We start from the raw sequence: 13,209 nt of genomic DNA, 5'->3' as shown, positions 1-13,209 counted from the left end.
GCTACACACACAAACTGGAGTCTAAATCACTGGGAGTCCATCTTACAGAGGCCATTCTTGGACTCAAAATATCTGTGGAGGAGGCCACTGCAATGACTCCTAGACTTGACTTTAACATTCCTCTTGAGTGAAGCCATTGGCTATATGGGAAGAAATATGGTTTTTGAACACTAACACCTGTTAAGGATGGAAAAGTGTTCTGAAGCATTTTTATGTTCTTTTGGTTAATAACAAATTCAGGGAGAGGAGGAGAAAAGAAATTAGAAACATTTTTGTCTCATGATGATTTGGCAGGAGAAACGGCATGCTTTTGGCAGTTTCTTTACTTAACTTCAGTGGCATCATAAGAGTACACCAGTTTCAGGCTTTCATCTGGAAATAAGGTCTCAGGGAATGGAGAAGACTCAAAGCCTGATTTTTCTTTGAAACAAGTTGATTCTATGATATTAATAAAGATTCTCTTTCTCATATAAAGCTGCTTTAGAATATAAAAGCCTAGAGGAATCGATCTCTGTGCAGTGTTTGGCAGGAAGGAGAAGGCAGGAGTATTTAATGATCATTTTAAAAGAATTTTTACTGCCCTGGTTAGTCTAAGTTGGCCTCTTAGGCATGTCATTTGACAAAGATCCATTATTCACTCATTTTCCTAACTTTCTTTGAGTAATCCTAATTTCCCATTGACCTAGAATTTCTCTAGCTCAGGACAGACCCCGGCCCAATAGAGAATCGGAGAATAGAATTAAAATACTATTCCTTTAATTCTTTATTGTAATGTGTATTTAGACAAGGAGTCTCCTCACTTACCAACTATCAAGGTTTTGGCATAATTCATCCTAAGTCACCTGTCAAAAGTCTGTGGCAGGCAAGTTCACCTCAAAAGTAGCTTAAATTAATAATGTCAAACAGAAACTAAAAAAAATAAAGAAGCCAACCTATTATTTAGCAAAACAGAACAGCAATGTGCTTGGTTCTAAACTTGGTTTTAAGTTAAAAATCTGAAGGTTAAAATGTTTGAAAGCATAATCCCGCCTCCCTCCTCCTGATCCTCTAGTATGCTCGCGAAGGAAGTGGCATGTTTGCGCTGCGTTGGGTGACTCAGGAAACACATCTGAGTTATAGAGTGTTATGTGCTTTTGGAAGAAGGAAGGTGCTGTCAGAATAGAAAATGTTGTTCTTAACTTTTTCCATGGCACTTGTATATTAGTCCACAGTTTGCGACCATGTTTTATAGTTGGCTGACTACTTTCTCCTTCTCTCAGCCCCTGCCCTTTTATTAAACAAAACACTTGCATGTTCTGGGAAGTGTTGGCAACTCACCCAGGTCACTGTCATCCAGGCAGTGTTGGGATATGCTGAAAAAGTCCCAAGGCTGGAACTTTAGAGCAGCTCTGGCCACTGTGGATTATGTGCAGTGGGCTCTGCACAAGTCCACTCCAGATGTGGGTGTGGGCCGAGGGCAGCGAGGACAGCTGCTGGAAGAGAAGTGAGCTGCAGTCTCCCCAGCAAATGCTAAAACCTTTTCCTCCCTCACCCCGACCTCTCACCAAGACTCCCTGGCTATTTCTGCCATCTCTTTCTTTGTTCTTCCATCTGTAACCAACCTGTCTCTATTTCATCATCTCAGATTCATTCATTCAACAAATATTTATTAAGCAACTACTATGCAAGGCACTCACTCTTCACCACACTCAGTCTGTCCTTCATCCTCACTTCTTCCTGAAACTGGTCTGGACAAGGGCACCTGTCTATTGTCCAACCCAAGCTCACATTTCCAGTGCTCTCTCTGCAGCATCTGAGTGTTGATCTCTGTATTTCATAAAACATTCTCATCCGTTGCTTTCCTTGATAACCCTCTCTCCCCAGTTTGATCCTTCTTGGCCTCTATCTTGTTCCTTGCCCTTTTTCCACCTCTTCAATATTTATATGCCCCAGGATTACATTGTTAAACCTCTTTTAATTCTACACACCCCTCTGGGTTATCCCACGTCTTCTTCAGGCTTCAGTTAAACGTAGTCTGAGGGCTAAATTTTCAGCCTACATTTTTCTCCTCAACTCCAGACATATTTAGTCAACTGCTTGCACAATACAACCATCTGTTCTGATTACTACAGTTGCACAGCAAGTCATCCCACATGCTAGTGGCATAAAACAACCATTGGTTGGGTCAGAAAATCAGGACACAATAAAGACAGTTGTTTCTGCTGCATGGTATCTGGGGCCTCAGCTGAGATGACTTAAAGCCTGGAATGATTTGGCTAATGGAGACTGGAAATATCTCCACTCACATGGCTTATGGTTGACGTCTGTGACTGTCACATGCCTGTTGGCTAGAATCTCATCTGAGTCTGTCAGCCAGAATACCTACAAATGGCTGTTCCATGTGGCCTAGACTTCCTCACAGCATGGCAACCTCAGTGTCATTAGACTTCTCACATGGAAGCTCAGGGCTCCAAAGGTGGATGTCCCAGCTAACAATGCAGAAGCCACTTCCACTTTGATGACCTCGCCACAGGAAGCACTCAGTGTCACTTCCATCACTTCATATTTGTGACAAGCAAATCACAAGCCCACCCATATTCAAGAAGAGGATTCAACTCTACCTGGTGACAAGGTGTGGGTGGCAAGGTGGCAGAAGAGCACATAGGACAGAAGATATTGCTGTAGCTGTCTTTGGAAAGTACAGTTTGTCCTATCAATCCCCTCCACCCCCATCCTCATGGTACTCCATCTATAGGATGGATCACACTGCCATACACATGCTTCATCCTCTGTGCTTTTGCACATACCGTTCCCTCTGACTAGAGCATCTTTTCTTGCCTGCTAAGCCCTACAATCACCTCTTTATTTTTTGTCAAATGTTTTATTGAGTGTAGACATCTGAAGTACTATAAACCATGCATTACCTGTAGATTCAAAAAGGAGCAACCACATTGTCCACACTCAAATGTGTCAGGATTGGCATACATGATGGAGATCAATGAAGTATCAAGAGAAGACTATGGTTCCTGAAAAGCTTCTACAATTTTGAGTAGGGTCTTAATCACATGAAAAGTAAAGCTGTTCACATTAGGGAACTTGCATTTCATTGGAGGCACACAACATTTTAATTTTAAAACAAATAAAACTAATTCTGTTTGTAGAAGATTCCTATCCCCCCAACTTTATTCCTTCAGTTTTCAGAAATTTTAATTTTAAAAAATCATATGCCTTTTGGAAATTGTACATTTATCTGAGTAATAACTAAAATTTATTTATCTTTCAGTTGCTGAGGTATATAAAATTTGAAGAAAATAATATCTCCATCTCCAGCAATATAATTTCTCCTTCACTGTCTGTACTTTTCAGCAGCCTGGACTGCGTTTTCAGAACCTTCCTCTTTAAAATCTTCGTATTTTATTACTTGAGCCAGAATGAATCCTTTTTCAAAATCTGTGTGAATCTTTCCTGCAGCTTGAGGAGCATTCGTCCCCTCTGAGTCCATGCATGCACTTCACCCAGCTGCAGTGGAAAAGTGTTCTAGTTGGAGTGCTGCAAACCCAGCCTTCATGATCTTGGGCAAAGCGCTTTGTATCATGTTCTCTTGCAGACACCTCCGTCTCTCCTCAGCGCTCATTTGAGTCCCAAGGCTCCATTGAAAGGAATGACCAAGGTACCTGGGGCATACCTGTTCACAAACTCTTTAATTTTTTAAAATATGTTTTTATTGATTTTAGAGAGAGAAGAAGGGAGAGGGAGAGAGAAACATCGATGTCAGAGAGAAACATCAAGTGGTTGCCCTCCATATCACAACTCAACCTGGGCTTGTGCTTTGACGGGAAATCAAACCAACAACCTTTTGGTACACTGGACGATGCTCAACTAACTGAGCCACACTGGCCAGTAAAATACTCTTTTGTTTTTATCAACCATTTTTTTCCCCTTTCTAATGTAGTTTCCTTCAGAAAGATTAACCAACTATACCATTGGTGTTCAAGTCAGAAATAAGTGTTCAATCTCTTTGTCACTCCAATCGTAATAGAAGTGAACAGGTTTCTTTTTATCTATAGCCCAGGACTTAACTTTTCACATTATGTCGTCATTCAGGTTTTAGTTTTTTACCTCCTTCTCTCATAGCCACTTTTTCTAGTTTATCTATACCCAATAATTTCTTCATTTTTAACTGAAGCTCTTCGTGTATTTTTGTATATCTCAAACAGGATCTATACTTTTTCAATATGTGTGATACCATTATCTTCAAAAGCACATGTTAGATGAAGGATTCCATCACAGGCACTAACGTGAGATAAAAAGGCACTTCCCAGGCCTTGTTCATTGTGAGCTTCTTTCACAAGGCCAGCGCTGTCCCCTGTCCCCACATTTAGAAAGGTGGGGATTTTGCTTGCTGGTTTGTGGTACTGGAAAAGTCAATCCAGTCTTTCATCTGGCACAGGCACTCTGCTCTCATGAGGATCTATAGTGCAGAAGGGGAGGGTTTCTGCTGAAGCCTGACTATTGGTTAATACATTAAAGAAGGTAGATTTCCCAACATTTAGCAATCCAACAATACTAATATTCTAGGAGGTTCCAAATCTTCCAATGATGGGGGTAGTTTAATTCCATCACCTCCCTTTTTGGGGAGGCATTGTGCTCCATGAGAGTGATGACATGTTCTCTCAGAGGAAATGGCATATGGGTCCTACCAGAGTGAGAGGTGGGGGTGGGGGCGTGAGGACAGTGCCCCTCCACCATCTGATTGTTTTGTTTGTTTTATTGTTGACAGTATTACATTTCCCCCTGCTTTGCCCCCCTCCACCCAGCCCTAGGCCTGTATCACACTACTGTCTGTATCCATGGGCAATACATACGTATCTAATCTAATAATAGACAAATATGCAAATTGACCGCACCTTCGCTACACCTAAGCCATGCCCACCAGCCAAGCCACGCCCACCAACCAATCAGGACGGGTATGCAAATTACCCCAACAAAGATGGCGGCTAATTTGCATATCAAGACAGCGTCGAAAGAAGCCAAGAGCTGCAGAAGGGAGTAAAGCTTCGAAGAAGCAAGCAAGCCAGGGGTGGGGGAGGAGAAGGGAGGAGCAAAGTCAGGGCTGGGGGCGAAGGGAAAAGCAGGTGGGCTGGCAGAGAAGGCGAGGCGGGCGACAAGGGAGGAGCGGAGGCGGGGTAGAGTGCAGCAGGAAATCCTATTGCAGGATTTTTCCTGCAACGGGAACGCTAGTATGCATATATGTTCTTTGGTTAATCTCTTCTCTTCCCCTCCATGCCCCTCCCCTCTCAGGTCTGTCAGTCTGTTCCATGCATCCATGCTTTGGACCTGATTTTTTTTCATCTAACTTCTATTTGTCCTTCAACGTCATCTCAGATGCCACTTTATTCAGATCCAAGTTTGTCCTTAGGAGAGATACAGTGTCCACCACCTCATCCTGCTTTCCTCCCTGTTAGGTCCTCTTATTCAACCAACACTGGATGTGGGGATGGACATCCCATGCCTGAATCCTGAGTCACTTAACCTGAGATCAAAGTATGGTGCAAACTTGAGCAAATGCTTAGCTTCATAAAGCTTTAGTTTCCATATCTATAAAATGAAGACATACATTTGAAATACATTTACTATAAAGGCATTCATTGTCTATATTTCTATACTTTCTTGTTTTTATGGTTATAATTTATGTACATTCATTATTTAGACAGCCAGTCTTAAGTATAAGCATTTGCATAGGTGTTCTATATTGAGCATAATTCATTATTTCTCTCCAAACATATGCTTTTACTCCTACTAATGGGAGATAAAAGCTTTCTGCGTTCAAAAAGATACTTCCCCCAGCTGTCTCTCCTATGAGAGCACCTCTCTTTTTTATTGTGCCATTGGTCCAAGAAGAGCAGCTAATTCAGCATAATTACTACCACATATGACTTTTCTTTCTCACCTTGGCTTCATTAACCATTGTGCTTGGCACTCACCATGCATGGTTTTGGTCTACTCTGAGGATTGAACATAGGGTTCCTGTCCTTAAGTAAGAAATAGGCTCTGTTGAAATATTTGCAGTGAAGGAAACATGTTTTTGTAGTGATTTTGAGGTGTTATAGATGCAGGCATTCTGGGGGTCCTGGGACCTGAGGGACTGAGGGTCCATGACCCAGTGTGGGTTAGAGGCTTCGCACAGGAAAGAATTCAAACACAATCCGGCATAGAGTTTAAAGATAACTCAGTTGGTTAGAACATCATCCTGATACGCCAAGGTTGTAGGTTCGATCTCTAGTCAGGACACATACAAAAATCAACAATTGAATGCATAAATAAGTGGAGCAACAAATTAATGTTTCTCTCTCTTTCTCTCCTCCCCCCCCCCCATCTCTAAAATCAATTTTTAAAACTTTAAATAAATAAATAAATAAAATAAAAATAAGTTTACTAGTGAAGCAGTGAGACAGGGAATGGGCTACTCCACACACAGAGCAGCCTCCCTTTAGTGTAATTTGCTTCCTTTATTGAGATTCATTTAATCAGGGGATAGGGTTTTCATTAAGGGAAGGAATATTTAAAATGTTCCCTGGGAAATGAATGGAGATTTCTCAGAGGAACTCCATTAGCCATGTTGTGTCCTTATATGGGCTTTGCATTTCTGATCATGGCAGTGCAGGGTGTGTCGCTGAGCATGCTGATGCATTAAAATGAGCATAAAATGAGGCTAGGAGTTACCGTAAGGTGAAATTAGGCACCATGTTGGATCCAGCTGGTCTCTTCTGGTTTTAAGCTATAAATCTGGTTGTGGTATGGGGTGGGGGTGTCTTCCTTCTTCTTGATAGTTTATGTAGCTTTTATCGATTGCAGCTGTTCTGCCACATGCCTTATCTCCGTATTTTGGTTTTGTGGTATTTTTTTTTCTGTTTTTGTTTTGTTTCTTTTCATTGAATTTTTATATAACTTGCTAGGAAGTTATTATTTGCACAATTTGTATGGATGGGTTGCTTGTTTTATGCAACACTATGTCAAGGATGAGAAACTTTCGGTGTTGTTTGAATGCCATATGTGAAATGGGTTGAAATTCCAGCTCCATACCTGTCTGAGTAGAGTACAGAAAATAAATAGAAGCAATTGAATAAAACCATTCCAAGAATGGAACAAGTGACTTAACTTAAAGAGGCAATGAGGTCTCTATATGGTCCTTTTCAATCACTGGTTAATCAGAAAATTGGAAGAACGTTTCAAAAATTAGTGAACAGTTAGATTAAGATGACTATTATTCCCTGATTTTATAATAAAATGCCCAAGAAGATATACTCCACTGCAATTGCTGCACAGCTCTCCAAGCTGCATTTTCGGGGCTTTAGAGGAGAACAGAATTTGAAGAGCCCATCTCTGTGGATGAAAAATGTAGTGTTTGCCATTTAGTGTGAAGCTGGGTAGTGTAAGTGTGACTGGGAACAAAGAGAACCCAAAAATATGACCTATGCTACAGCTGTTTGAATCTCCACCAATACATAGAGAGAGATTATATGTCAGGATTTTCTTAATCTGTTCTTTCAAATTCAAAATTGTTTTGTCTCTATCTCCAATAGTCTGTATTTGTTCTCAGTCACATCCCTTCAGTATTCAGACTGGAGCTGTTGTATTAGCAGGTCAATTAAGGAGGCAAAGCAAGCCAACAAGAATGAGTACATAGAAAGTTTTAAAAAGAGGTTGAACAAGTATAGACATCATGCATCCACATTCTCACAGGAAACAGTATTGGGGATCTGAACTGGATCCCTGTGTGCCTGTTATTACAGAGTCATCTGTAGTAGAAGAATTTAGTTTCATAGCTTAAAGCTAACACTCATCTCTGTTCCTAGACATCACCATAAGAATTTAAACAGTGTTTAAAGTGGGAATGTGGAGGAGAATACAAGATGGCAGACAGAGTAGGTGGAAGCTACACTCATTTCCTCTCAGGACCAAACAGGAATTACAATTAAATTATAGAACAATCATACTGAATAACCAACTGAAGACTATGTTCTCTATAAAACGTAACAATTCCAAATTTTTCCTTATTGTTTATTTGATTATACTGTAATTTATGTTGCCCCCTCCCGAAATACACACATACACCCAAACTAGACGGTGACTCCATGAAAGCAAGGACCCCGCATCTTCTTCCTTAAATCTTCACTGCCTATATTAACATCTGTTCATCCATGAATATGTGTTAAATGCAATAGTGGCCTAGATCACATGTGATTGTGACCTAGAATGTGACGTGTGGCTGGAGCACACTGAGAGTGAAAAGCAACCCAAGAGCTTAAGAATATCCCTACAAAATTTCTTATTTTTACTACCTTCAAAGTTTTCCTTTGAAATCAGTTTGGTATACATTCCTTTTCCCTTTAACATGAGATACTTTTTTTATTCAATAACAAAGATGCCCACTTTCACGACTTCTATTCAACACAGTACTTACTAAAATAATAGCCAGAACAATTAAGCAAGAAAAAAATAAAAGTCATCCAAATTGAAAAGGAAGAAGAAAAATGACCTGCGTTTGCAGCCAACATGATCTTATAAGTAGAAAATGCAAAAAATTAAACAAAAAATTTTTTCAGCATAGTTGCAGGATACAAAATCAACATACAAAAATCAGTTGTACCTCCCTACACTAACAATGATCAATGCAAAAAAAGAAACAATTCCATTTACAATAGCCCAAAAAGAATAAAATACCTAGGAATAAATTTAATCAAGGAGGCAAAAAACTTATACCCTGAAAATTACAGAACATTGCTGAAAGAAATTAAAGAAGACACAAGTAAATGTAAAGGCAAACTGTGCTCATGGATTGGAAAACCTAATATTGTTAAAATGTCAACATTACCCAAAATAATCTATGGATTAAATTCAATCTCAAACCCCAAACAGCGTCGTTTGTTTTTGTTTTTTTGCAGAAATAGAAAAATCTACCCTAAAATTCATGCTAAATCTCAAGGAACTCTGAATAGCCAAAACAATCCTGAAAAAAAAAAGACCAAAGTCAAAGGTCTCATACTTACTGATTTCAAAACTGGCATAAGATAGATATATAAGCCAATTAAATGAAATAGAGAGCCCAGAAATAAACCCTCACTTATATGGTCAAATAATTTTCTACAAGGGTAGCAACACCATTCAATGGGAAATGGACAGTCTTTGTAATAAATGGTTTTGGAAAAACTGGATATTCACATACAAAAAAATGAAATTAGACCATTATCTTATACCATATACAAAAAATTAATGAAAAACTGATCAAAGACCTAAACCTAAGAGCTAAAACTATAAAACTCCTAGAAATCATAGGGGGAAATCTTCATGGCACTGGACTAAGCAATGATTTCATGAATATGACACCAAAAGCATAGGTAACAAATGGAAAAATAGATAAACTAGACTACACCAAAATTAAATACTTCTGTGCATCAGAGGACACAATCAACAGAATAAAAAGGAATAAAACGGAATAAAATATTTGCAAATTTTATTTCTCAAAATGGAATAAAATATTTGCAAATTATATCTCTGATAAGGGTTAATATTCAGAATATAAAAAGAACTCCTACAACTCAAGATTAAAAAAAAAAGGTTAAAAATTGGACAGAGGACTTGAGTAGATGTTTCTCCAAATATAATATACAAATGGCCAACAAGCATATGAAGAAATGCTGAACATTGTTAATCATTAGGGAAATACAATCAATACCACAGTGATATACCATCTCATATTCTTTAGATTGATTAGTTTTAAAGAAAAACAGAAAATAAGTGTTGGTGATAAGATAGAGAAATTGGAACCTTTGTTCACTCTTGGTGGGAATGTAAAATGGAGCCACTATGGAAAACAGAATGGTAATTCCTCAAAAAAAATAAAAAATACAATTACTTTATAATCCAGCAATCCCACTTCTGAGCATATATCCAAAATGTTGAAAACAAGGTCTTAAAGAGATATTTGCACACACATGTTCATAACAGCATTACTCATAGTAGCCAAGAGGTGGAAGCAACCCAAGTGTCTACTGAGGAAACAAAATGTGGTGTGTACATACAATGAAATATTATTCAGCCTTAAAAAGGAGGGAAATTCTGACACAAGTTCCAACATGGATGAATAGGGTGTGTGGATAATTGGGTTTTGTGACACCCCGCACCACACTTTCTAGTTTACCACCACACAGCTGAAAATGAATTTGTAAGAGCAGCAATGCCATTTAAGGGTGGATGGGGTTTTGTCAGATGTCACTTGCAATTCTTTGAAGACTGCAGTATTTGAGTATGTTATGTTGAGTGAAATAAGCCAGTCACAAAAATGTACCATATGATTCCACTTCCATGAGGTACTTGGAGTAGTTAAATTCATGGAGATGGAAACTAGAATGGTGTTTGCCAGGGTTGAGGAGAAGAGGAAATAGGAAGCTGTTTAATGTGTATAGAGTTTCAGTTTTGCAAGATGAAAAAGTCCTGGAGACTGGCTACACAATGTGAATATACTTCCCCCTATTGAACTAGCTACTTAGAGATGGCTAAGACGGTAAACTTTATATGATATACACTTCACCACAATTAAAAATGTTTATTTAAAAGAATATACTAGCCACTTAATTCATGAGGGAGAAAAGAGTCTACATAGCAAATAATTTTAGAAGTCTATTAGCTCAAGCTTATCAAAGATTTGAAGGCATCCTTTAAAACACATGGCCTCTTTCAGCTGAGAAACATTCTAGGGTAGACTTAGACTACTTTACACTTACACTCCAAGTTCACCAGCACTTCAGCAGCTACAGAAAGACTTCTGGATATCTCAGCAAGCAAACTAGATTTGTAATGATTTAGGTGAAGGGGAAATAGACATCGGCTTACAAGACAGAAACCTATACCATACTTGTCAATCAAAGTTAGTGTTAAATTGAAGAGTGGTGCGTGACAAGAGAAAAGTAATGGAAACAAGTACAAAAGCTCAAAAAATAAAAATAAAAATGTTACTCTTTGTAGGTATGGTGTGACCAGAGCACTGCTCTGAGAATCAGAGGACTTGAATTCTGGTCCCAACTCTGTCACAAAAGAGCCACCTGAGCTTGGATTGACACCCACTGTGTCCTTCATAAAGTGAGCAAGTGGACCAAATCACTAAGAACCCGTCCACACCCCTTCAACACATAGGAAAATATGGTAAGTGTCTATTTAAAACAGAGATTAATCATCTTGCTTGTGTCTCCTTGAACTTCTAACAACGTAGCAAAGACAATTCAGTATACTAAAGTCTTCAAAGAATTGCAAGTGAAATCTGACAAAAACCATCCACCCTTAAGGACATTGCTGCTATGACAAATTCACTGCAAGCTGTGTGATGGTAAACTAGATCCTGAGGGTCACTGAGTTAACTATCTACACACCTCATTCCATAGCCCTACTGGGTGATTGTCTGTATTCTGGGACTTGGAGGCATCTTCCAACTATAGAGTGAATCACTATAGGGTCATCTTATGGAAACTAATGTTCACAGGGGCAGGTTTATCCCCAGGAACTGGGGGGAAAAAGTAAATTGAAACACATGTGGTATATTTTGCTCCCTGTGTCTGCTGAATTGAAAGCTGGACAAGACTGCATTCAGGTTCGATCTCAGTACACAGGTTTCTAAGACTGTCCAAACAGAACTTGGTGTCTCCTTTCCGCCCACCGCTCTCTGTCTCACCATCCCATCTTCCCTACAACGTAAAAAGACTCCAGGGCCCAGGCCAGGTGGTTCACGTGGTTGGAGCATCATCCCATACACCAAAAATGTTGTGGGTTTGATTCCCGGTCAGAGCAGGTACAGGTACGGGAGGCAGCCCATCTATGTTTCTCTCTCTCCCCCTCTCTCTCTCTCCCTCCCTCTTTCTCTGTCTCCTGTATATCTAAAATAAACATATCCTTGGGTGAGGATTTTTAAAATTAATTAATTATTTACAAAGACTCCAGGGAATAGATTGAGGAAGAAAATATGTTTTTCTTTCTGACAAAAACAAAGGTTCATATGTTTTAGATACTTCAGTGCAGTTTTCACATATTTATCTCATTTAATCCTCACAGAAACTATGTGAGGCAAGTGGTATTTTTATCCCTTTTTATTCCTTTTTATAGACAGAGAAACTCAGATTTGGAGGATTTTTGTGGCTTATCACAGATGACAGAGCCTGTAAATGGGACGTCCTGACCAGAGCTCATTAATGGGGGTTGAGAATTACTGAGTCCCTGCCTTTGGTCTCTGAGAAGACTGCTGCTGGGACCAATCAACAGTGTTTACAGAATGGCTATCAGACTTCATAGCAACTGGTTTTGAGTTAGTTTTTATATCAGAGAGAACTGAGTTTAAATTGCAGATCCACCAGTTGCTAATCTTATAACTTGGGTCACGCTACTCTGTTATTCATTCAGCAATACTTTCTAAGTGCCCACTGGCACTGTTCATGGTCCTAGGAAGAGGGCAGTGAACAAAACAGACATGGACATCATTCTCACGGAGTTTGCAACCTAGAGGGGTAGAGAGCAAATGAGTTGCATTACCAAATAATTCCAGAGAGTGACGACTGCTATGAAACAAAAATGATAAGGGAAAAAGTGATAGAGAATGATTCTGGGGAAGAGAGAGCTAAGTTAAACAGGATAGCCAGGGAAGGCTTCTTTTAACAGATGAGATTTGGTAGGCAACCTGATTGACACAAAATTATCTAGGCACTCAAGGATCTGGGGCCAAGGGAACAGACAGTCCAGAGGCTCCCAGACAAGATTATGTGGGGTTCAAGGGGTTCAAAACAGAAAGAATGCCCATCCTGGCCTGTGTTTCTCAGTGGTTAGAGAGAAGGCCCACACACCAAAAGGTTATGGGTTTGATTCCCGGTCAAGGGCATGTACCTGGGTTGCAGGTCCACTCTGCCCTGGTCAGGACATGTGGTGGAGGCAACCAATCAATGTGTTTCTCTCACATTGGTGTTTCTCTCTCTCTCCCCCTCCCCACTCTCTCTAAAAAAATCAATGTAAAAAAAAATATTCTTGGGTGAGGATTAACAACAAAAAAAAAAAAAACAAAAGAGAAGGTCCTTGAGACTGAAGCATAGTGAAGGAGGGAAAGAAATAAGAGAAATAAGTTAGCCCATATTTATAAAGGGCTGAAAGCCAGGTTTAGGAGGTTAAATTATTCTAATCACAATGGAAGCCTAC

At 39.5% G+C, this 13,209-nt stretch overlaps 1 pseudogene; it reads right to left on the bottom strand.

Moving 5' to 3' along the window:
- Positions 1-3,247: 3,247 nt before the first annotated feature.
- Positions 3,248-4,622, bottom strand: LOC103303178 (obg-like ATPase 1; annotated as a pseudogene).
- Positions 4,623-13,209: the final 8,587 nt, after the last annotated feature.

The sequence above is a fragment of the Eptesicus fuscus genome, chromosome 13, assembly GCF_027574615.1.
Source record: "Eptesicus fuscus isolate TK198812 chromosome 13, DD_ASM_mEF_20220401, whole genome shotgun sequence".
Lineage (NCBI taxonomy): Eukaryota > Metazoa > Chordata > Mammalia > Chiroptera > Vespertilionidae > Eptesicus > Eptesicus fuscus.
The sequence above is the reverse complement of the archived record's forward strand: the minus strand, read 5'-3'. Positions and strand labels throughout refer to the sequence as shown.